Source organism: Oncorhynchus masou, chromosome 26 (assembly GCF_036934945.1).
Source record: "Oncorhynchus masou masou isolate Uvic2021 chromosome 26, UVic_Omas_1.1, whole genome shotgun sequence".
NCBI lineage: Eukaryota > Metazoa > Chordata > Actinopteri > Salmoniformes > Salmonidae > Oncorhynchus > Oncorhynchus masou.
The window spans coordinates 20,170,538-20,192,995 of record NC_088237.1 but is presented as its reverse complement, the minus strand read 5'-3'; the positions used below and the strand labels follow the sequence as shown (position 1 = coordinate 20,192,995).

At 41.9% G+C, this 22,458-nt stretch overlaps 1 protein-coding gene across 1 annotated transcript in view; it reads left to right on the top strand.

Moving 5' to 3' along the window:
• The first annotated feature begins 17,313 nt into the window (after positions 1 to 17,313).
• Positions 17,314 to 22,458, top strand: part of LOC135514996 (liprin-beta-1-like) — a 29,529-nt gene continuing 24,384 nt past the window's right edge. The window contains exon 1 of the mRNA XM_064938781.1: positions 17,314 to 17,427. The gene's annotated coding sequence lies outside the window, so the exon portion shown is untranslated. The remainder of the gene's footprint in view (positions 17,428 to 22,458) is intronic.

The window sequence follows — 22,458 nt, the reverse complement described above, 5'->3', positions numbered from 1 at the left end:
AACATCAGCCAGGAAGCATAGGAACTGAGAAGTGGTCTGTGGTCACCACTTGCAGAACCACTCCTTTATTGGGGGTGTCTTGCTAACAGCATGTGAAATGTATTGTCAATCAGTGTTGCTTCCTAAGTGAACAGTTTGATTTCACAGAAGTGTGATTGACTTGGTGTTGTTTAAGTGTTCCCTTTATTTTTTTGAGCAGTGTATTTTCAATACCAAAAATATTGTATTTTCAGCTGTTTTAAGTACAAAATTGAAAGTATAGAAATAGCACACATAGATCAGTTATACCACTTAGACTTGCTTTCAATGAGAAGAATAAATCTACAACACATTTCTATGTGAATTTTGTGGGTTGCATATTGCAATTTTAAACACTTCTGCCTTTGGTAAAGGCATTTTCCCCCAATGAAGTAGATGGGTTACCTGACAACAATGAACTCCACTTACCCTGAATGAAATGACAGAGTTGTGAGTTGAGGACCAATATGTAATCAGATTCCCTCCCTCTTGCAAGGATTGCATCATCATCCCTGAGGAAGATGACCGATTCAATATTTTATTAAATATATGTTTTTTGTGTGTATAAAAAATTGTAAAAAGTTAAAATAGCTATCACATTATTTAGTAATGTTGTATGACTCAATACAATTATTTTATCGATAGGAGTTTCTTGTGCATTGATAAGCACATCAAAGACACCATTAAAGATAAGTAGTAAAATGAGACTGCACTTCTAAAGGCCTATTTCACACTATAGACTGCTGGATTTTCAAGATAACTTTTCCTTCATTTTGATTTCGGCACTGACTTGCCCATGGATTGATGGCAGTTACAATCCTGCTAGAGTTGGCGGCAGGCAGGCAAGAAATATCCACCGTCATAGTATAGATGAAGCCTGAGCTTCAATGTGATGCTAACTGAAGTTGGTTAGCTTTAGAAAACACTGAGTAGATCTAGCTTGCTTCGTAGGATACCCCGCACGTCTTGTTTTGAGGTGTTTTGACTGATGTCACATTATGCTATTATGGTAATAAATTTGCTAGCGATCTACCAAATAACTGTAATGATGTATTCCCCCCCAAGCAGACACATCGATGGTTCTGAACAAACTTTATTTGACTCTTTGCAAACTGGAATCCATACATCCTGAGGCTGCATTCATTGTAGCTGGGGATTTTAACAAGGCTAATCTGAAAACAAGACTCCCTAAATTGTATCAGCATATCGATTGCGCAACCAGGGCTGGCAAAACCTTGGATCATTGCTATTCTAACTTCCGCGATGCATATAAGGCCCTGCCCCGCCCTCCTTTCGGAAAAACGGACCACGACTCCATTTTGTTGATCCATGCCTACAGACAGAAACTAAAACAAAAAGCTCCCACGCTGAGGTCTGTCCAACGCTGGTCCGACCAATCTGATTCCACACTCCAAGACTGCTTCCATCACGTGGACTGGGATATGTTTCGTATTGCGTCAGACAACAACATTGACGATTACACTGATTCGGTGTGCGAGTTCATTAGAACGTGCGTTCAAGATGTCGTTCCCATAGCAACGATTAAAACATTCCCAAACCAGAAACCGTAGATTGATGGCAGCATTCGCGTGAAACTGAAAGCGCGAACCACTGCTTTTAATCAGGGCAAGGTGACCGGAAACATGGCCGAATACAAACAGTGCAGCTATTCCCTCCGCAAGGCTATCAAACAAGCTAAGCGTCAGTATAGAGACAAAGTAGAATCTCAATTCAACGGCTCAGACACAAGAGGTATGTGGCAGGGTCTACAGTCAATCACGGATTACAAAAAGAAAACCAGCCCAGTCACGGACCAGGATGTCTTGCTCCCAGGCAGACTAAATAACTTTTTTGCCCGCTTTGAGGACAATACAGTGCCACTGACACGGCCTGCAACGAAAACATGCGGACTCTCCTTCACTGCAGCCGAGGTGAGTAAAACATTTAAACGTGTTAACCCTCGCAAGGCTGCAGGCCCAGACGGCATCCCCAGCCGCGCCCTCAGAGCATGCGCAGACCAGCTGGCTGGTGTGTTTACGGACATATTCAATCAATCCCTATCCCAGTCTGCTGTTCCCACATGCTTCAAGAGGGCCACCATTGTTCCTGTTCCCAAGAATGCTAAGGTAACTGAGCTAAATGACTGCCGCCCCGTAGCACTCACTTCCGTCATTATGAAGTGCTTTGAGAGACTAGTCAAGGACCATATCACCTCCACCCTACCTGACACCCTAGACCCACTCCAATTTGCTTACCGCTCAAATAGGTCCACAGACGATGCAATCTCAACCACACTGCACACTGCCCTAACCCATCTGGACAAGAGGAATACCTATGTGAGAATGCTGTTCATCGACTACAGCTCGGCATTTAACACCATAGTACCCTCCAAGATCGTCATCAAGCTCAAGACCCTGGGTCTCGACCCCGCCCTGTGCAACTGGGTACTGGACTTCCTGACGGGCCACCCCCAGGTGGTGAGGGTAGGCAACAACATCTCCACCCCGCTGATCCTCAACACTGGGGCCCCACAAGGGTGCGTTCTGAGCCCTCTCCTGTACTCCCTGAAAACCCATGACTGCGTGGCCACGCACGCCTCCAACTCAATCATCAAGTTTGCGGACGACACAACAGTGGTAGGCTTGATTACCAATAACGACGAGATGGCCTACAAGGAGGAGGTGAGGGCCCTCGGAGTGTGGTGTCAGGAAAATAACCTCACACTCAACGTCAACAAAACTAAGGAGATGATTGTGGACTTCAGGAAACAGCAGAGGGAACACCCCCCTATCCACATCGATGGAACAGTAGTGGAGAGGGTAGTAAGTTTTAAAGTTCCTCGGCATACACATCACAGACAAACTGAATTGGTCCACCCACACAGACAGCATCGCGAAGAAGGCACAGAAGTGCCTCTTCAACCTCAGGAGGCTGAAGAAATTCGGCTTGTCACCAAAAGCACTCACAAACTTCTACAGATGCACAATCGAGAGCATCCTGGCGGGCTGTATCACCGCCTGGTACGGCAACTGCTCCGCCCACAACCGTAAGGCAAACTACCTGCCCTCCAGGACACCTACACCACCCGATGTTACAGGAAGGCCATAAAGATCATCAAGGACAACAACCACCCGAGCCACTGCCTGTTCACCCCACTATCATCCAGAAGGCGAGGTCAGTACAGGTGCATCAAAGCTGGGACCGAGAGACTGAAAAACAGCTTCTATCTCAAGGCCATCAGGCTGTTAAACAGCCACCACTAACATTGAGTGGCTGCTGCCAACACACTGACTCAACTCCAGCCAATTTAATAATGGGAATTGATGGGAAATGATGTAAAATATATCACTAGCCACTTTAAACAATGCTACCTAATATAATGTTTACATACCCTACATTATTCATCCCATATGTATACGTATATACTGTACTCTATATCATCTACTGCATCTTTATGTAATACATGTATCACTAGCCACTTTAACTATGCCACTTTGTTTACATACTCATCTCATATGTATATACTCTACTCGATACCATCTACTGTATCTTGCCTATGCTGCTCTGTACCATCACTCATTCATATATCTTTATGTACATGTTCTTTATCCCCTTACACTTGTGTGTATAAGACAGTAGTTTTGGAATTGTTAGTTAGATTACTTGTTGGTCATTACTGCATTGTCGGAACTAGAAGCACAAGCATTTCGCTACACTCGCATTAACATCTGCTAACCATGTGTATGTGACAAATAAAATTTGATTTGATTTGATTTGAAAGACAAGTACTCACTGTGTAAATTAATTTATGCTTTCAATAAACATTGAAGACAAGATATAGTTTACACATTGTCAACAAGTAACGTAAACTCACCCCATTCCGTACAAATGTGTGCAACCGCAACATTCAAACGAGGCTACAAAGAAAACTAATGGGACTGTAGCGACTGTGTTGACTTCAAAATCGGGGGTGTGAACTCAGTTTCTATTCAAGCGTTGATCGACATGGTAATGGCTCTATAGTATTGGAGAAAAGTTGAAAAAACGGACCCTCTGTTACATCGGGAAGTGTCATGTCATAACGTATAGCATGCATAAAGCAACTATTTCTGTCTTACAAATTCTCTTCACCAGGTGTAGCACTACTCTCATTCATTAAAAACAAGAAATGGACAGTGACAGGGGTAAGGGGTGATACCTAGTCGTTTTTTGCGTCATCATTCTCAAAGCCGCTGTTTATTTCTAAGATCACTTTAGCACCGCCCTAAAAACCAGATTCAAATTCGACACAAACCTTCAAATAGGTATGTAATGACACATTATATAAACTCTTTATAGTGTTTTATTTACATTTTAGAGCCGATAAGGTGAGAAGTTGGACAGATCGAGTGAAAAAAAGCAATTTTCCCACACAACATCTCTCCGTCTCACTATCATGCATTAGTTTCGCTTCCCCACCCACTATTTTTAAAAAGACCTGACGGGGCTCTTTGCCTGCTTGAATTATGCAGAAACGGGCAGTGTTTAGGTCATGTAATTGATTATGTTGGAAAGTGGAGAAATTGTGCTTTACAATGGTATTGACGTTACAGTTGATCTGGAAGTATTACGTTTTGGGGGTGCTAAAATAAGGGCAATTGTACGGACCAAGGCGATATACGAGTTACGTGAGTTTACGTTAAGCCAACACCATCTGTTTTGCTCCATAGTTACACACGCTAAACAACAAACCCATATATGGTAAGAGCTATTTCAAATAGGCGGGTATCCGAGTAAATGCACTGAAATTAATCATTTGAAAAAGATTGGTTGGGATCATAACCAATTCATTCAGTTCAGAAAGTCAACTGAAATTCCGAAGTCCAAATTTTCCCACATCCACATTTGACTTCCTGAATTGACTGAATATTTTTTTTCATTTGCCCTATTCAAAACATATTATCTTTAAAGTTGTCTGTTTAGTCATTAGTTTGTATTGTAGAGAGCTAACTGATTCCAGGAAATGCTTTATATTTTCACCTCTGATCTGTCTAGATATGGCCACCTCCAGCAGTCTCCTGTCTGAAGACCAGCTCTTGTGCTCTGTCTGTCTGGATGTGTTCACTGAGCCAGTCTCTATTCCATGTGGACACAACTTCTGCAAGTTGTGTCCACATGAACAGTACTGGAATAGCAATGACCTGTGACTGTGTCCAATGTGTAAGGAGAAATTCCACAGAAAACCTGAGCTTCGCATCAATACTTTCATATCTGAGATGGCTGCTCAGTTCAGGAAGTCAGTTGAAGGCCACCAGCAACTGAGATCAATGCCCCGTTCAACCCATTACATGCGCTGCTGCTACTGTTTATTATCTATCCTGTTGCTTAGTCACTTTACCCCTAGCAATGTGTGCATATCTACCTCAGTTACCTCATACCCCTGCACATCGACTCAGTACTGGTACCCCGTGTATATAGCCAAGTTATGGTTACTCATTGTGTTTTTTTCCTTGTGTTATTTTTAACTAAATCCCTTTTCTATTTTTATCTCCGCATTGTTGGGAAGGGCCCGTAAGTAAGCATTTCACTGTTAGTCTACACCTGTTGTTTACGGAGAATATGACAAATAAAATTAGATTTGAGCATCTAATATGTTTTGCTGGTTATTTCTCATGCACCCCAAGGGGATGTCTCGTAAATGGTAATTGTGTGTGTGTGCATGCTGGAGCACACACATTTCTGGGGGTTCCAAGTGTCTGTGTGAATTTGTGTCCAAGAGGGTGTTTGTGTCCAAATGCATGTGTGTCCATACCCAGACAGACTCTGGTGAGATGCAGAAAGCAGCATCATGCTATGACCCAGACAGCCTCTGGTGAGATCCAGAGAGAAGCAGCAATAGGCTATATCTGGAACGGTCTGTTGCTAGGTTTCTCTCTGTCACCTGGAGATAAATCAAAGTGATGCACTCCACTCAGGGAAAAAGGTCCAATTACTCTGCTCATACTAAGTGACTGTGCTGCACCAGCCTGAAACTGTGCTAAAAGTGATAGACACTTGTTGATACTAGGTCCTGAACAGAACAGTTATTGTTAGTGACCAGCAATCACACCTCTCATAGCAGAGAGATGCTACATTAGGGAGTTTTATATAAGTATATTAGGTGACGGTTAGGCTTGTTATTCAAGTCAATACTTTTTCACTGGGTTTCATTTCAGTTATCCCCAGGCTCATTTGCTCCCGCATATAGACAGAGAGAGAGTCGGCTGATGGAGTAGATTAAGTTGACATTTTAAGGTATGACCCAAATGCAGACTGTAGAAGTAACAGTGTTTATTACAGCAACAGGGGCAGGCAAATGACAGGTCAAGGCAGGCAGTGGTCGATAATCCAGAGTAGTGGGGGCAACGGTACAGGATGGCAGACATGGTCAAAACTGGGACTATAACAAAGACATGCACAAGGGAAACCACTGATAGGTTTGAATGAACAAAATGAACTGGCACAGACAGACAGAAAACACAGGTATAAGTACCTAGGGGATAGTGGGGAAGATGGGCAACACCTGGAAGGGGTGGAGACAAGCACAAGTCTCTGACAAATCAACTGTAAATTTCGGTGTTCCTCAAGGTTCCGTTTTAGGACCACTATTGTTTTCACTATATATTTTACCTCTTGGGGATATTATTCGAAAACATAATGTTAACTTTCACTGCTATGCGGATGACACACAGTTGTACATTTCAATGAAACATGGTGAAGCCCCAAAATTGCCCTCGCTCGAAGCATGTGTTTCAGACATAAGGAAGTGGATGGCTGCAAACTTTCTACTTTTAAACTCGGACAAAGCAGAGATGTTAGTGCTAAATACGGCTGCTAGAATCCTGACTAGAACCAAAAAAATGTATCATATTACTCCAGTGCTAGCCTCCCTACACTGGCTTCCTGTCAAGGCAAGGGCTGATTTCAAGGTTTTACTGCTAACCTACAAAGCATTACATGGGCTTGATCCTACCTATCTCTCTGATTTGGTCCTGCCGTACATACCTACACGTATGCTACGGTCACAAGACGCAGGCCTCCTAATTGTCCCTAGAATTTCTAAGCAAACAGCTGGAGGTATGGCTTTCTCCTATAGAGCTCCAATTTTATGGAATGGTCTGCCTACCCATGTAAGAGACGCAAACTCGGTCTCAACCTTTAAGTCTTTACTGAAGACTCATCTCTTCAGTGGGTCATAAGATTGAGTGTAGTCTGGCCCAGGAGTGGGAAGGTGAACGGAAAGGCTCTGGAGCAACGAACTGCCCTTGCTGTCTCTGCCTGGCCGGTTCCCCTCTTTCTACTGGGATTCTCTGCCTCTCACCCTATTACAGGGGCTGAGTCACTGGCTTACTGGGGCCCTTTCATACCATCCCTGGGAGGGGTGCGTCACTTGAGTGGGTTGAGTCACTGATGTGATCTTCCTGTCTGGGTTGGCGCCCCCCCCTCCCCTCCCCCCCTTGGGTTGTGCCGTGGCGGAGATCTTTGTGGGCTATACTCGGCCTTGTCTCAGGGTGGTAAGTTGGTGGTTGAAGATATCCCTCTAGTGGTGTGGGGGCTGTGCTTTGGCAAAGTGGGTGGGGTTATATCCTTCCTGTTTGGCCCTGTCCGGGGGTGTCCTCGGATGGGGCCACAGTGTCTCCTGACCCCTCCTGTCTCAGCCTCCAGCATTTATGCTGCAGTAGTTTATGTGTCGGGGGCTAGGGTCAGTTTGTTATATCTGGAGTACTTCTCCTGTCCTATTCGATGTCCTGTGTGAATTTAAGTATGCTCTCTCTAATTCTCTCTTTCTCTCTTTCTTTCTCTCCCTCGGAGGACCTGAGCACTAGGACCATGCCTCAGGACTACCTGAGATGATGACTCCTTGCTGTCCCCAGTCCACCTGGCCGTGCTGCTGCTCCAGTTTCAACTGTTCTGCCTTATTATTATTGGACCATGTTGGTCATTTATGAACATTTGAACATCTTGGCCATGTTCTGTTATAATCTCCACCCAGCACAGCCAGAAGAGGACTGGCCACCCCACATAGCCTGGTTCCTCTCTAGGTTTCTTCCTAGGTTTTGGCCTTTCTAGGGAGTTTTTCCTAGCCACCGTGCTTCTACACCTGCATTGCTTGCTGTTTGGGGTTTTAGGCTGGGTTTCTGTACAGCACTTTGAGATATCAGCTGATGTACGAAGGGCTATATAAATACATTTGATTTGATTTTGATTTGACAAGGACAGGTGAATCCAAATGGACCTCAAACAGAGCTCCCAGTACAGTAGCACCATATTGAGAATGACTCAACATTGAGAATGACTCAACATTGAGAATGATTCAACATTGAGAATGACTCAACATTGAGAATGATTCATCATTGAGAATGACTCAACATTGAGAATGACTCAACATTGAGAATGACTCAACATTGAGAATGATTCATCATTGAGAATGATTCATCATTGAGAATGACTGAATGAGTTTTGTGCTGCGAGCGGTCAGACGTATTGAGATGATTAGTAAAGTTAGTGACCCAAAAGCAATGTGCTTTCTGGACAAACATAGTAGGCTGGATTCCCTATTCCGTCTCTAATGTCAATATTAAACTCCTTCGTCATCCAGCTTAAGCTGAGAAAGGCTAGCTTTATTTATAGAGCACAGAGGTGCTTGGATAACATTATTTTCTCTCCACACAAACAGCATTTTCTCAATGACAAGACCCCCCCTCCAGTTTGCTCCTGGGTTGTAAAGAGACAGATGTGATTTTATCCTCCATTGAGCATATTATAAAGTCTTACCACCCACGATGTTCAACATTTGCACAGATATTATACTCTTGTATGATTCCTTGTCTGTATGCAGTTTCATTACCTGGTCCACATTCTTACACTGTAAAGATATTGATAGATGTGGACAGATTTGAGTTTTTCTTTCTTGTTTTTTTATTCCCTGCACACATTGGTCAAGGCTTGGCCTTTGATAACAGGTTTCTACATTCCCAGAAAAAACATCAAAAGATAATAGATTTGTCTGTCAGCATCTTTCATTGTGCATTGAACAGAAAACAAATATGTTCTTTCAAGTCTAAATCTTTCTATTTGTACCGACCTCTTTGATGGTCAAAGCTAAAGCTTGAAATATGAAAGTATACCAACAAAGGTGCTGAGATTATGAAAGAAGAAGCAGATACAGGACTCTGGAGAGGTTCACATGTTGTCAGAGACAGTCTCTCCCGGGGTATGTGGTTCATCTCCTCCCTGTGGTGGTGTGGTGCTCTTGAACTGACCCCTGACCTTGGGCCCTTCTCCACACGTCTCTAAGTGCTACTTCACTCTGCTCTCCTACTGGCCAATGGTCTCTTCTTTATCATCTCCTGTCATCCAGAGGGATAATTATGGGATGTTAGGGGGTGTTCTGTGGCTGATGGACAGCTACAGTTATTTGCTCCAAAGTATTTTTCTTTATGGGAACTTTCTATTGTAATGCTCATCAGACCAGTAGGAAGGAAATTGTCTGTACCATGCTAAAAGGGGCGGCAGGGTAGCCTAGTGGTTAGAGCATTGGACTAGTAACCGAAAGGCCGTCATTGAAAATAAGAAATTGTTCTTAACTGACTTGCCTAGTAAAATAAAGGTTAAAAAAAATATTAAAAAATCAAGGATGACTTTGTTATTCTCTAATCATCCTCCATGAGAAAGTGATGACATGGGGGTAGTAATAAGAAGATCGGGAGTTGATTGCAAGGCACAGTATATGAATGGCTAGCCATTAGACTAGCTGAGCTAAACATCTTATTCAGCACGCAGCAGATCATGAAAGGTATAGTGGATCATTGTTTTCCTGACATTAAAAGTCAGGTGAGATACTGAACAGTTTTTTAAATGTATCAGTAAATAGCTACATTGAAACATATAACCACTCCTTTGGGGATTGTGCAAAATCAAGAGGGCAAGCGGTAACATCATGTTCGTATACGGGTAAAAATAAACCCATGACCCTTTACAGGTGGGGAGGATGAATGAAACCGTGGCAACGGTTCAAACAGAAGAGTGAGCAGCCATCCCTGTCTGGTTGGGGCCACCCCAGGGACCCTGCTGACTTCCCTCAGCTTGTTAATTATCACCCTGTCAGCTGTGTTATGTAAGAAAGAAAGCACCAGGAAGCTAAATGATGAAGGGAAACATGCCTGGACAGTTTCCCCACTAATAAGGAACAATAAATTCTTCCAAGTAGTGGAGATGAATGAACTAGCACTTGAGTCACTCAAATGGTTGATATGGAGAGAAGTTGAATCACATTAGAATGCAACAGTTATTCGTGGCCTTCTCAATACTAACCTCTAGATATTGAAAGGTGCTCTTGCAGGCTGTTATAAAATAGTTTGACTGTTACAAAACAGTTTTAATTTGACTGCTCATGGGAGAGAGTAGGTCAACAGGTTGATTCACTATTTGTTCTTTCCTTACAAATGAGCTACGTTCGGCATTGCTGGTTTAGCTTGTGTTTCTTGCATTTGGCTTAATCAGTTCAACATCTTCCTTATAATTATCATCCTCCTCTTCATCTTCATCATCAATATTATGGTAATTTCTTTCAACTATTAATCATCATCCTATTTCCATCAGAGTCCATCAGGGTTTAACACTATCCTTCACTGTCCATCACTTGTTTATATTTGGTAAGGAAATGTAACCTTGCAGTTTGTTTTAGTAACTGGTCATTATGTCAAAGCAGGTCATGAAGTCGTCCTCTTCCTCTACCTCGCTTCAACAGAAAAAATAAAGAAAATTGTAGAAAAGAAAAAAAGGAGTGCAAAGTTGATGCTATAACAGAGTAGCAGAGAGGTACAGAGATACAGACTAGCGAGGCAGTGAATGGGGACCTCAAGCTTCCCCATTCAGGTGTGGTGGCTTCTGGTCCAGAAACTCGCAACTGCCATTATCAAACCCACTGATCCCGACAAAAGCGAGAGAAGGCTTTCTCATGTATCCAACATTGAAACAGTTTCTCCTAATGGGTTTATCCTCAATGTTCCGGACTGTACATTAAAAGCATGGTCTTATTGGTTATGACAATAAATAAACCTCCCACCCCCCCCAAAAAAAAAAAATATATATATATATATATATATATATATATATATATATATATATATATATATGTATAAATAATTACACACTACACAATTCTTCAATAGCATCCTATCACACAGACTGTTAGCCAAGCGCAAGTCCTGGAAAATGACAAACATCAGTATTCACATCACAAGTGTTTCTAAGTGTTCCTTGGCGTACATACGTATCACTGACAAACTGAAATGGACCACCCACACAGACAGTGTGGTGAAGAAGGCGCAACAGAGCCTCTTCAACCTCAGGAGGCTAAAGAAATGTGGCTTGTCACCTAAAATCCTCACAAATTTTTACAGATGCACAATTGAAAGCATCCTGTCGGGCTGTATCGCCGCCTGGTACGGCAACTGCATTGCCCGCAACTACAAGGCTCTCCAGAGGGTGGTACAGTCTGCCATACGGATTACCGGGGGCAAACTACCCGCCCTCCAGGACATCTACACCACCCGATGTCACAGGAAGGCCAAAAAGATTATCAAGGACATCAACCACCCGAGACACTGCCTGTTCACCCCACTATCATCTAGAAGGCGAGGTCAGTACAGGTGCATCAAAGCTGGGACCGAGAGACTGAAAAACAGTTTCAATCTCAAGGCCATCAGACTGTTAAACAGCCATCACTAGCATATTAGAGGCTGCTGCCTATAGGCATAGACTAGGAATCACTGGCCACTTTAAGGAATGGAACACTAGTCACTTTAATAATGCTTACATATCTGGCATTACTCATCTCATAAGTATATACTGTTTTTCTATACTATTCTACTGTATCTTAGTCCGTTCCGCTCTGACATCGCTCGTCCATATAAATATAGTCTTAATTCATTCCTACTTAGATTTGTGTGTATTGGGTATATGTTGTATAATTTTTTGATATTACTTGTTAGATATTACTGCACTGTCAGAGCTAGAAGCACAAGCAATAACATCTGCTAATCACGTGTATATGACCAATACAATTTGAAGTCTGAATATTGCCAAACTTCCTTTGACAATTTGTACAACCTGTGACCAGCTCATCTCAAGCTGTTTATTTGCCATTCAACATATGTTAGAGCCAGCTTATCTGAATTCACCATAAGGGCATGTTGAGGGTGTTGCTTAAACAGACAGACTTTGATGGGGATTTTTAAAATTATGCTAATTAAATCCCAGAGTGTTAATTCTAGGGTGTTAAAGTCAGGACAACCTGCCCTCTACCCACTTCTGAAACAAGAAATGGCTCCACTACGACCTCAAGTGGATCAACTTGACCTTTAGCTTCTGTGTACAAAAGCTTCTAGCTTGCTCCCTATTGGTGCCTTCAATTAAGTACATGAGATATTGGAGTCATAAAACTCCCTAGTCTTGATCCATTCGCTCTCAGGCCATTGCTGTGCACTACAGTGCAAAGGGGCAATATCACCGTCTATACCCGCGGTGCTGCCCATTCACCCTCAAACACTTCCGTGTCAATCTCCATTATGATGGATCATTCATATATTCTTTACACAACTGCCATAGCCATGGTCTTTAAAGACAGTTGTCATACATACAATGTATACAGGAGGATACATTCATCTACTGTACGGACAGACAAATATGGGTGGTAAACAGTTTTCATTAGGAATGAACAACAATGTACTGTGCAATATACACAAGGTACCAGCACAAACTGTACTTTCAAACTAATGCTATTTTACATAGTGTGATTGCTACAGTCAAAAAGTCAGCATCAAGCACATTCACATGATGAGTACCCTCGTAATGACTCCATACTTAAGATTCCATATGGTTATCGTAATTAAACAGACCGTTGAAGCAATTTTCTGATTATCTGCATTTCAAAACATGTGTTTACTGCTAGTACACAGCGATCATGTTGGTATACAGTATGCCAGATGGTGAGATGCTGGAGGATGGGCATGAGATGCAACACATAAGAGTGAAGTCTGTTTGAGAGTTTAATGGCTCCGGTATGTTAGCATGGCAACAGCATAATGGCTACCTTTTGGGCAAGATGTGAAGTTCTAGAACATGTAAGTCTGTCCTGTTGTTGTCATAAGTGGTCCATTGATCTAATGGCCAATGTGGCTGACTGACTTGTCCTGCCTCGCTTTCTCACTGCAAACGACAAGGACTCCAGTCACATAATACACAACTCTGGGAGGACCTGGGCACTACATGTTTTTTCATACACTGTGGGGTAGAACCACATATTGTACAGCCGTGGCCAAAAGTTTTGAGAATGACACAAGTATTAATTTTCACAAAGTTTGCTGCTTCCGTGACTTTAGATATTTTTGTCAGATGTTACTATGGAATACTGAAGTATAATTACAAGCATTTCATAAGTGTCAAAGCCTTTATTAACAATTACATGACGTTGACGCAAAGAGTCAATATTTGCAGTGTTGACCCTTCTTTTTCAAAATATCTGTAATCTGCCCTGGCATGCTGTCAATTAACTTCTGTGCCACATCCTGACTGATGGCAGCCCATTCTTGCATTATCAATGCTTGGAGTTTGTCAGAATTTGTGGGGTTTTGTTTGTCCACCCGCCTCTTGAGGATTGACCACAAGTTCTTAATGGGATTAAGGTCTGGGGAGTTTCCTGGCCACGGACCAAAAATATAGATGTTTTGTTCCCCGAGCCACTGATCCTGGATTGTTGGGAGAGGTTGCCCTCGGAGGATGTGTTGGTACCATTCTTTATTCTTGGCTGTGTTCTTAGGCTAAACTGTGAGTGAGCCCACTCCCTTGGCTGAGAAGCAACCCCACACATGAATGGTCTCAGGATTCTTTACTGTTGGCATGACACAGGACTGATGTTAGCGCTCAACTTGTCTTCTCCGGACAAGCTTTTTTCCGGATGCCCCAAACAATCGGAAAGGGGATTCATCAGAGAAAATTACTTTTCCCCAGTTCTCAGCAGTCCAATCCCTGTACCTTTTGCAGAATATCAGTCTGTCCCTGATGTTTTTCCTGGAGAGAAGTGGATTCTTTTCTGCCCTTCTTGACACCAGTCCATCCTCCAAAAGTCTTCGCCTCACTGTGGGCGCAGATGCACTCACACCTGCCTGCTGCCATTCCTGAGCACGCTCTGTACTGGTGGTGCCCTGATCACGCAGCTGAATCAACTTTAAGAGATGGTTCTGGCACTTGTTGGACTTTCTTGGGTGCCCTGAAGCCTTCTTCACAACAATTGAACCACTCGCTTTGAAATTCTTGATGATCCGATAAATGGTTGATTTAGGTGCAATCTTACTGACTGCAATATCCTTGCCTGTGAAGCCCTTTTTTGTGCAAAGCAATGATGACGGCACGTGTTTCCTTGCAGGTAACCATGGTTGACAGAGGAAGAACAATGATTCCAATTACCACCCTCCATTTGAAGCTTCCAGTCTGTTATTCAAACTCAATCAGCATAACAGAGTGATCTCCAGCCTTGTCCTCGTCAACACTCACACCTGTGTTAACGAGAAAATCTCTGACATGATGTCAGCTGATCCTTTTGTGGCAGGGCTGAAATGCAGTGGACATATTTTTGGGGGATTCGGTTAATTTGCATGGCAAAGAGGGACTTTGCAATTAATTGAAATTTATCTGATCACTCTTCATAACATTCTGGAGTATATGCAAATTGAGGCAGCAGACTTTGTGAAAATTCATATTTGTGTCATTCTCAAAATCTTTGGCCACGACTGTACATTGTAAAGGGTCAAGCTAGAGCACTGTGTGAGAGCTAGTTCAATGCTGCATGCTGCTCTTAGAGCTGTGTATTCACAGCACACAAACCTTCCTTTGTATCAAGCGAAATATGATACATCTAATGCTCTGAGAGATAATAAGGACATACTTACAGTAATTCCATGTAGTCCTGTAGAGTACAGTAATATGTGTCCCATTATCACCTGCCTGTTATTACTGTAGGTACCATATTCATCATATCTAAGTCAAGACCAGGTGACTCATTTCCTTACAGGTCTATCCCTAAGCTGTAGGAACTGCTCCAGCTCCACCTGCTGGTTCTTTTGTCTCCTCTGTCAATCAGAGCTCCATTATCAGCCGTTCTCAGGTAGCTACTGGATGTGCATGCTTTTGCTCTACCCCGGACAAACACTTACCTGTTCCAGAGCATCCACTGGTTTGTGCAAAAGAATGCAAACAGAGAATTAAGACCATGCATATCTGAAACAACAACGATGACAAGCATTCCGCTACACAGCAATAGCATCTGCTAAATATGTGTATGTGACAAATAGATTTTATGTAAGCCTAATACCAGTGAATATCAGCAGCTGATTTAATTACATTACCTACTTTTGTTATAATAATTAAATATGTTATCTTTTTAACCTGTGATTGTAACCTCCTCCGGAAAATGAAATTTCATTCAAGTGGTGATTTTCAGGAAGAGATAAAAACAAAAATATGTTCACATTCCTCCAGACTTAATGGATTCTCCCATGAGGATGTGTATGTAATAAGTAAATGATAGAGTTGACAGGAAATTAATTGCTGGATCCACCCAGTTGCCAAGGTGATAGCCACAAGGAATTTATTGTTTCAGGAATGGGTTGTTTTTGCAGTGCTGCTGGCTATGCTGGATATATTGACAGTATCAATTATGCACTGTGACTGTTAAAACCACTAGAGAGAGACATTTAGCTTTACTCCAAGAGTGGCAGTCAGAATTGATTTCATGCCCAGCAAAGGTTAGTGGACTATACTCCACTCCGTGGGGAAGGGAGTTTCTGGTTACTCCTCCAACGGAGTAGAGCAGAGGCCAGGCCTTGTGGAATCCAGCTTTGACTACATCAGTATGTCCAAGGTCAATACTTTAAAAAATGTAAATTGTGAAATGCCTACTGTGTACCTATGTTTGTCCTCTGTTGTTGCATGCCTTTCTTTTCTGAAACCCATACCTTTTCAATAAACGTTAATAAAATACAACCACCAACTGTTTCCTTTTTGAGATTCAATTGGCACATAACGTAGTTGCCATCTTAGAGCAACAGCAATGGGCAAACAGTCGGTGGTTGTATTTGGATTTCAGCAAACAAAGAAAGGCATGCAATTGCAGAGGACAAGTGTAGGTACACGGTAGGTGTTCCACAATTTAAATGTTTTGAAGTATTGACCTTGGGAAAATCGATGTAGTCAGAGCTAGATCACACAAAGTCTGGTCTCTGCTCCACTCTGTTGGAGGAGTCATCAGAAACTTCCTTCACCACAGAGTTTAGTACTCTAAGCAAAGGTATGCTCAACTGGCTGTTGGTTTATTTGTTCTTATTTTATTATTATTAACCTTTATTTAACAATGCAAGTCAGTTAAGAACAAATTATATTTACAATGACGGTCTACCCCAGCCAAACACTCCCCTAACTCGGACGATGCTGGGCCAATTGTGCGCCGCCCTATGGGTCTCCCGATCACTCCCGGGATCAAACCAGGGTCTGTAGTGGCACCTCTAGCACTGAAATGCAGTGTTTTAGACCGCTGCGCCACTCAGGAGCCCAGTGTATCTTCCCAGTGCATCTTTTCCTTTGATACAACTAGGATTTAATCCTGTGTCAATTTGCCTGTTGACCACTGTTATTTTCAGAGTGCACCCAATTTCCATAACTTCCCAACTCTAAACTCATTGTACTGATTACTGAAGTGCCCTTAGACAGTCCATCAAATCAGCCTAAAGCAGAATGCTCACCAAGCTAAGTTACGTTGCGTATAGACCATCAGAACCTAAAAGGATGAAATGATGTCCTACACCATCGTCTCTCAAAGATTGAGACAAGGAGCAACACTCATAATGTACAGCTGTTGTGTAAAAACCTGACAGACAATCTGTTAACAAACAGTTATCAGACAGCTTGGTGGAGCAACAAAATAATATTCATATCAATATGATATGGTATTCAATCTGATTGATATTCATTATTAAGTAAAACACATGAATAAGATAACTCACACCCGTATAGATGTTATTTGTCTCATGTATAATGGTCAGTTTTCTATTAGTTATTTTATTCCCTCCAAAATGAAAACCAATAGTATTAAAATCAAAAAGTAATTTTACCTACACAGGGTTGAAATTGGATTGAATAGCAAACACAATAGAGTGGTCTGTGATTAGCCTTGGTTGGCGCATGCGCAGTGGGAAGTTGGGAATTCGCCATGCAGCTCTATCGGTAGGTGTTTGCGTAAGGCTCGAGAGAGCCCTGAAAAGTGAACTTTTGGAGTAGCGTTAAAGTCGCCCGTCAAGGAGTCGACGTCTGTGAAGTTATTCATTTTAGAACTGGGTAAGTGTTTTTTTTTTTTTGTATTTCATTCATCACGGACCAGTTTTTTTTGTACTTTGACCGTCAATTGTATGGTGTACATTTAGTCTGCGCCATTGGGTTATTTATAGCCAATAACAGTAGTATTTCTATTAAACTGAAAAACAATTGTAAATATTTGACACCAACTTTCTTGGAAAGTTATTTTCTCATTGAGTTAGGATACTGCTGTCCACAGCTATCAGTACGTTAATCAGTTGATGAGACTGCGAAAACGTTGGCACGCTCAGGAAACAATGAATGGGCAACAGTTTGATACATTGAATACATTTTCACCTTTACCACAACTCTTGATTATGGTTACGGTGTCGCAATGAGCAATAGCATCACTAATATTAAACAGTGTTGCATGCAACTGAAGCTTTTACATAATGGTCAGTGGTGTAAAGTACTTAAGTAAAAATACTTGAAAGTAGCGTTGCCACTTAAGTTATGTGGGGTATCTGTACTTTACTATTTTTATTTTTGACAACATTTTTACTTCACCACATTCCTAAAGAAAATTATACTTTTTACTCCATATGTTTTCCCTGACACCCAAAATTACTCGTTACATTTTGAATGCTTAGCAGGACAGTAAAATGGTCAAATTCACACATTTATCAAGAGAACATTCCCGGTCATCTCTACAGCGTCTGATGTGGCAGACTCACTAAACACGTGCTTCATTTGTCAATGATGTCTGAGTGTTAGTGTGCTTCTGGCTGTCTGTAAATAAAACATAAATGGTGCCGCCTGGTTTACTTAATATAAGGAATTTGAAATGATTTATACTTTAATATCTTTTAGCAATTATACGTACGTTATATTTTAAACCCAGTACTTTTAGACTTTTACTCAAGTGGGATTTCACTGGGTGACTCACTTTTAGTTGTCATTTTCTATTAAGGTATCTTTACTTTTACTCAAGTGTGACAATTGGGTACTTTTCTCACCACAATATATGGTATGCACACCTCAGGTTGGTAGGTCAACGTTACCTTCAGTTCAGGTAATTTCATTAACTGTAGGGCTATTCATTCTTGCAATTGTGGGAGACATGGACACTTTACCAAGTTAATTCAACAACACAATTGGAATGGTGAATATTTTTTTAAATCTAAAGCTCATGCCAAATTCATTCATTGTGTGTTTTTATTTACGGGCTCATAGTTTTTTTTTTGTATTACTCTGCAGTCTTAAGTTGTCTAGGAAAGAGCACACCCGAGATATTGCCTGTGTTTCCTGGCTCTTGGCTATCTCTCTGTGTATTGGGTTGGGGGGGAATAGCATGCAGTCACATGTAGTGTATCCAATGACTGCAAGGATAATCATTTGAAATCTGTATCAGTGCTGCAAGACAACCACAAGTCCAGCTGAAAGTTGTTGTCCAAGCCAGGTACAGCCGTAAGGCCAGACTTCCGAAAGCTATAGTGACAGCTTTATGTTGACAACTGTGCCCTCCAACCTAGTACCAAGGAAACAATCAACTGGGTGTCTCCTTTTGAAGAAAAGTTTTTTTCAAGAAAATGTCAGTATTATGTGCAGAATAGTTTTGTTGACATTTTTAATTTCCCCATGCAGCATGTGTCCTGTCAGTTTGACCCTCCGGCAGAGTTGAGTCAGTTCCGGCAGAGGTGAAGTTCATTGATATAGTGTGGGTTGGTCCTAGTTTGTTGTGAAGAGCAGAGAGCAAAGTATTTTAGCCTACAGCTCCTTCATCCAGTGTTTGACTGAGTTATTTGACAGACCAAGCTATCCTAGCTATTGTAAATGAATAGATGTCTAGTATCTAGCTTAAAAAAAACCTTCAGCTGCACCCATTCTACCAGATTTTGTCCTGAGGCCGTTCTCCACTATTCTGACCTACTTTCCCCACACGTTGACATCCCGTCTGTACTTCTGGAGGACGACTCCTGCGGTGGCGTATTCTGAGTGGTGGGACAGCTCCTAGGCACAACTCATGGTGAAACACAGAATGTTGAGAAACAGTTTGGGCCATTGCTGGGGTAGACCTGATCCTTGTACTTGACATTTCAATGTGAAGACTTTGTTTCGTTCATTGCATTTGTTGTTAAATTCTTATAAACATATTTGCATTCACAGGAGCCTAAGGAATTCCTGATGGCAATAATGTGCTTTCTGTTCCCACTAAACAAAACAAGATCTTTGGCTTTTTTTAAAAATTAAGGATTCAAGATTTAAAACCTCAAATATTTTAATTGTGCTCCTACATTTTTCAACTTAGTTGAACACTTGCTCCTTGTAAAAAGGTCAGGGTAGAGTGCTGAGTAGTAGCTGGGAAAATGTCAGTGTGACTGAAAGGAAGACCTTTCTCAAGCATGTGACAGGAAGGACTTCCTAACAGGACAAGGCAAAGGTCATCCTGAGTGCAGGGATGCTTTGGCCAGCAGCCTTGTTCACCTTATAGCCTAACTTCAGAGATGATTGTCTCTGTCTTATTTGTGTTCAGCCATGCCAAGCTTTCAGGCCCTGCTTCAAAATTCATATTCAGTCTACCGTGGCAGATAGTCAAACATCTGCGCATCACAACTACAGCTAATGATGACTAGCCCCAGGACATACATAGGAAATCCATAATTAAACTGACATTCAGTTTCAGCGTGGCTATTAGTTGTGATGGGGTGTTTTTTTATTGCTCTGTTCAGAATTGCAGTGTGTTGAATAATAACACCAGTCTGTTTGGAAGGGGTCTTTGAGGTCTACAAGTCACCACAACTAAGGGAACAAGGCCAGTCAGACATGTAGTAAGATGTCCAACACAGCATTTTCTCCCTGTACTCTGCCCTGCCTGTGACCTTGCCTAGTTGCCCCCCAAGTGTGTTTTTGTCTGTAATTTAGTTGGGACATGTGTAAAACGTCCATACCTTGTGTTCTCTATCCCTTGCTTTCCATGTGACTCTGTGCAGGACAAAGAGCTGTTTGTGTGCCATGTCTACGGCCACCACGACCACAGTTGTGAAGTCCCAGACTACTATTACTACTGCAGCTTGACCTCATGTAGTTGTATGTTTTTGTTTTGCTTTACTTCCTGGCACTGAAGACTGAAAGCGCCTGATGTTGTGTATTTAGGTGCTGTATGACAAAACCAACATCCAGTACTACTGTTAAGACATTCATAATTTGTATGACGGAATCATTGTGCTATATGGGGTATTTCAATTCTCTACCCTACACTGAGCCCCCTGTTAAACAACAGCTCACCAGCTGAAGGGGAGACAATTGCATGCGCCAGTTTAGTTCTGAAGCACAGCTGGAACTCTATAGATACGTAGCTATTAGAATGTGTGTGTGTGTACGAGTGCTCGAGTGTGTGTGAGGCTCGTCAATGGGCCAGGCAGTGTGTTTTTCTTTTCGAATGAGTCGCCCTTCCCCCTCCATATCTCTACTGGTTGTCAAACTATGTAAATAAACCAAAATAACAGCTACCCAATGATTTCAAAGGCAAACCTGAGGCAAATGGGTTAGCCTTCGCTTACAATGCACACATTCAATAATGAGGCCTTACTAGGAAAACATTCACATAGAGAACCTTTTCCCCTAAGAGATTGAAATGTCTTATTATCTAGTGGTAGACCTTAGTTTTGTCTGAGGACTTGGAAAGCTTTGATGCTTTGAAAAAGAAGCGACCTGCTGGTTGTTCAGGGAGTTTACACACAATCCAGTGTAGTGGATTGTGTGTAATCTGTGAGTAAGTGAGATTATATTAGGGGAAACTCCATGGTAACAGAATTACGCTGACAGTCACATGTTTCACTTTAAAATGTATACCAAACAAAAAGCAATGCATCTCAATTGAGATGGTTTGGGATGAGTTGAACCGCAGCGTGAAGGAAAAGCAGGCAACAAGTGCTCATCATATGTGGGAACTCCTTCAAGACTTTTGAAAAGCATTCCAGGTGAAACTGGTTGATAGAATACCAGGAGTGTACAAAGGTGTCATCAAAAAAAGGGTGGCTACTTCGAAGAATCTCAAATATAAATATAGATCGATTTGCCTAACACTTTTTCCCCTTCATAATTTTGATAGCTCCACTATTATTCTACAATGTACATTTAAACCTTGAATGAGTAGGTGTGTCCAAACTTTTGAGAGAGAGAGAAAATCAATCTGTAGGAGGTTTGAAGAAATCCAGGGGAGGGTGTTACAGAGTGCTGGTCATACAGGTCACAGAGATGCTGGTGTTGGTTACTGAACTGACACATACTGAGCACTGAACTGCTCTGGAATGAAAGTTTCAATGCCTTACCCACAGTAGAACTGCCTGTGTAGCCTAGAGCCGACGAGTTGCCATTACTGGCAGACAGTACTTTTCAAGGCTGAATAGATTGTGGTTTTAAAACTTGTTTGGGTGAATCTGCCAGCCACTGATTGTTATAACAGCAATGGAAAACTCTTTCTTCTTCACCATAGAGTTGTACTTTACTGGTTCAGTGAGTCATTGTGAGAAGATGGGCTATGTGGTGTTAATTCCCACTACCCGTTTTAGCAAAGACACGCATTACAATTGTATTTTTTCTCCAGTTTGTCCATTGCGCTCTACTTTCAAAAGGTTTGCTTCAGTTGATTTCAATTAGGTCAAGATTTTAATATTAGATAAAGGCCATGTTCTCAGCTATTAAATGTAAACTGCCCCTTTTTAGAACCAACTTATCTGGTTTTAAACAGCCTTTGTGGCATCGGTATGAGTCAGGAACATCAATTCTAGTGTTGAAATTGACTGCAGGATAATTTTGATCAGTAAGTCAACTCCGTTTTGTACGAGACTTTGTAAGTTAGTTTTTAACGACTTACTAGGGGGTTGGGTATGGATTGCAATCATCATGCCCAGTGCCCACTAACACTAGAGAAGCAGCTGTACTGATTGCGCTCCATCAGCTGCCCACGCTCTATCCAATCATAGCAACCAGAACCTCCAGACAGTGAGACAGACCTGCCCATTACACAGCGCCTCAGACTGGTTTACATAAGACCACACATTATGTTGAAAT